Genomic DNA, 4,316 nt, shown 5'->3' on the forward strand with positions numbered 1-4,316 from the left:
TAGAGGACCTTAAAAAGAGGTGGTACGACCTCAGGAGCCTGACAAAAATAAAAATTGGTGAACACCACAAGCAGGAAAGCAAAACTGGTGGAGGAAAGAACCCAGCACCCCCCCTAACTGACCTGGAGGAGATGGTGAGCTCAACCATAGAACCTGAAAGCGTCTGCGGACTGGGAGAAGTAGACAGCTCAGCCAGAGCTGCCAGCAGAAAAGGTAAGATGCATGCACAGCAATCCCCCCCACACCATCATCCTCCCATTTATCCTATGTGGCTAAGTGAACCCCAGTCCAGTACAGCTAGCACTATACAGGAGCAATGCATTATGGGACATGCAGTCTGGAAATGAAAGACAATGTCATACAGCATAGCAACAAGCACGTTAGGGAAATGATTCCAGACAGAAAGAAGCACAGGCAACAAGTACATTGTTCAAGTGAAAATTATTTAATTGTAGTGGCTGTGAGGCAGTAGCACTCAGCTAATGTACGCTCATATGTCCACAGGTGAGACATCTTGCAGGCGTTCCCGGGAGACTGAAGGCACGGCACCAGAGAGGGATGGGAGTAAGGAGTCAGGTCAAAGAGCACAGAATGTATCAGAGGACACAGGTGCACCAAGTACACAGCCACCATCCGAAGACACAGGAATGGCTCCAGAGTTGCAGGCGTCCCCAGAACATACACAATCCCCTCTGTTACTGTCATCCCCAGAAATGCCAGCATCACTGCCTGTGACAACACCTGCCGCACAACAGAGCCGGAGGCATGTTGTTGCCCCACTATTGGAAATGGAGTCATCAGCAGGTGACATGGAGGGGGAAGACACACACACCTTGCCTGGTGAAGGTAGCACTGCAGCACTGCAGTCCAGTGCAGAGGTGTCCCGTACTGTTTCCAGACGCCGCAGGCTCCGAGAAAGCAGTGTAGCTGCACGTCTGGAGGGTCCCAGTGTGTTCCGTGGCCTGGAGAGGAGTATGGTGAAGATCCAAAGGATGCAGGGAAAGGCCATCATGTCTGTCCAACGCCAAATGAGGACCCTAAACAACAATATGGAAGACATAGGGAAGGGCATGAGAGAACTAGTTGATGTCTACAAGGAGATTGCAGCAGGGATTCATGATATGTCACAATCGGTGCAGCTTCTGTGCACAAAACTAGATAAGGAAATTACATCAAGGTGCAAGGAGAAGCAGGGTGCGCAGCATCAAAATAAAGCTATCAACTGCCTGGCCACAGCCACTTCCCTACTATGCAGGAGATGCATAAACATGCAGGAGGGACTCACGCAAAATAGCAATGAGGTTACTATGGGCATTGCTAGTCTGACCAGTGCTGTTGTGGTGCTGATAAATGCGCAAACAGCACAAACTGCTGCTCTGGATGTGCCAGAGAGTGAACGGAGCACAAGTAGGAACAGCATGGCAAGCCCACTTGTCGTAGAGACACGGAGAAGCAGCAGGCGCCAGGGTGAGGCAGCAGGCCAAACACCAAGTGAAGACAGCCAGCCACAAACATCTGGCACTGGTAGGCGTGGACGAAAATGAGTAATTCAGTTAATGGGGAAGGGACCCAGGACTAACATCATTGAATGTATATTATTTGAGTTGCACAATTGTGCTTTGGGAACCTGCTTAGTGACAAAATTAAACTACGTTGGGTGCATACTCCACCTGTCTGTGTCTCTTTACTTACTTAAAAGTAGTTGCGTGTGATCTCTTCCCATCTGTGTCTGCCATCTGTTGGTACTGCAACTCCTGCAGTGTTGGGTTCAGGCAGCGCTTGTTCGTCATCATGGTCCTCATAATCTGATAGTTCCACCTCGGTGCCCTTATTTATGGCAAGGTTATGCAACATTGCACAGGTTGCAATAATCTTGCAGCAGGTCACGGGTGTGTACTGGCGTGCCCCTCCACTTTTGTGGAGGCAGCGGAGCCTGCTTTTCCACAGGCCAAATGTGCGCTCCACAATGTTCCGGGTAGATTTTTGTACCCTGTTGTATCGCCTCTGGCTGAGGGTTGAAGGGTTGAGGTAGGGTGTAAGAATGAAGGACGGGACGGCATATGCACTATCCCCTATATAAAAATGAAAAAACTTTACTCACATGCACACATTCACATACATCTTAAACATGTATCAAGGGAGTGTCACACACTGTTTTACCTAGCAAGTAGCCTTCGCCAAACTCCCCCGCTGTCAGGCGTGCGAAGATCCCACTATTCTGGAAGATGTAGGAGTTGTGGGTACTGCCTGGAAACTTGGCCACTATATCCGTGATGATGTGGTCTGCATCACAGATTACTTGTACATTTATGGTGTGGGTTGATTTTCTGTTTCTTTAGATGTACTCTGTGGCAGCAGGTGGGCAAATTGGAATGTGAGTGCCGTCAATGCAACCGATGACGTTGGGGAAGTGTGCTATTTGATAGAACCCTGTCTTTGTCCTGAGAAGTTCAGCGTGCGTTTCAGGAAAGGTGATGTAGTGATGCATTCACTGTATCATGGCCTCTAGGAACTTCCTAAAGAAGCGGGAAAGGCATCTCTGGGACACCCCACCTACCGCAGCCATGACACTCTGGTAACTGCCAGAGGCAAGCAGGTGTAGGCTACACAGCACCTGAACATGGGCTGGGATGGCGTGTGCCCTTGGGGTTGGATGCTCCAAAAGTGGGTGCAGGTCCCTGATCAAGTCCAGGATGGTTTGGGGATATAGCCTGTACCTTTGTTGGATCTCTGCATCAGTGAGTTGGAAAAGGGTGATCCTCTGTCTGTAGACCTGCTCCTTCCTTCTCCAGACCCTCTTTCCTTCTGCTTGTAGCCGTAGCCACCTCGCAATTTCATAGAATGCCGCCATTCTGGTCAAACTGTTGCATTTTGGGCCCTTTTTTTAGCCTTCCCCTGGTTACCACCTGCTTTCAATCCATGGTAAATACAGACTCTTAAATACCGATTTTCATGCAAATTCAGTATTTGGGAGGTCACCTACATCTCAAAATGCTTTTTTACCATTTCTTATTTACCGAATCGGTAAATTTACCGATTTGGTAAAGTTACCGACTCAGTAAATTTTCCGATTCGGTAAAGTTGCAGACTCCGTAAATTTTCTGATTCGGTAAATTTTCCGATTCGGTAAATTTACAGAGTCGGTAAATTTACAGAGTCGGTAAATTTGCCGAATCGGTAAATTTACCGATTCTGTAGTTTTTTGAGCCCCTACATCTCGAAATGCAAATACCGGTCGGTAACGGCCAAAAATCGGTATTTTCGGCCGTTACCGACCGGTATTTGGCTACCTACATCTGGCCCTCAATCTTTGAGTCTATGAGACACAGCGTAGCTAAAGGAATCTGAAGAGGAAGCATTCCAAGTGTAGAAATGAAACGTGAAAGAGTGACCATTTTCACAGCTTGAACTTTACCCCACAGAGATAATCCTAATGAGTTCCATTTTTCAAAATCATGTTTCATCTGGGTGATTAAAGGGCCTATATTGTCTGTAATCATTCCCTCTATTCCTTTATTAACTAAAATACCCAGGTATTTTAAGAGTGAATATTGCCAGTGAAAGGGAAAACCTTGTATAGCCGAGTTTGTGGTTCCATCCAATATGGGAAGCGCTTCACTCTTAACCCAGTTTTTTTCGTAACCGGAGAAGGAGGAGAAATCTTCTATAATTTTAAGCAATGATGGGAGAGACCGGGGCAAGTCAGTGATGGTGAGTAGAATGTCATCAGCGTTAAGGTAGATTTTCAAGTTACCTACTAGGAGAGGTACACCTACAATATTTCTTGATTGGTGAATTGCTGCTGCTAGAGGTTCTAAAGCTAATATGAACAGCGGAGGGAAAGGTGGCAACCCTGGCGAGTTCCTCTACAGATTGGAAAGGAATCTGAAATGAAACCGCCGCTATTGACATGAGCTGTAGGGTGCTGATATTGTAATCTAATTTTATCTATAAATTGAGAGCCCAAACCAAATTTTCTCCAAACTGTAAAGAGATATTGCCATTCTACTCAATCGAATGCTTTTTCAGCACCAAGGGACAATGCCAAAGCATATTCATGAAGAGATCTGGCTCAGTGGAGTGTGTGTGCTAAAGTGCGTAAATGATTCCTCGATGATTGTCCAGGTACAAAACTCACCTGAGTGTGATAAATCAGGGAGGGCAAGACTTTGCAAAGACGGTAGGCTAGGATACTGGCAAAAAGTTTAATAAGGCAGTTGAGAAGTGATATGGGATGATAACTACTGCAAAGTAGAGGATCTTTCCCTGGTTTAGGAAAAATTGCTATTACATCTTTGTTGGAAATGCATCCTAAA

At 46.5% G+C, this 4,316-nt stretch overlaps 1 pseudogene; it reads right to left on the bottom strand.

Moving 5' to 3' along the window:
* Positions 1–797: 797 nt before the first annotated feature.
* LOC147701654 (uncharacterized) lies at positions 798–1,515 on the bottom strand (annotated as a pseudogene).
* Between the last annotated feature and the right edge of the window lie 2,801 nt (positions 1,516–4,316).

This window comes from Lissotriton vulgaris, chromosome 7, assembly GCF_964263255.1.
Source record: "Lissotriton vulgaris chromosome 7, aLisVul1.2, whole genome shotgun sequence".
In the NCBI taxonomy this organism is placed as follows: Eukaryota; Metazoa; Chordata; class Amphibia; order Caudata; family Salamandridae; genus Lissotriton; species Lissotriton vulgaris.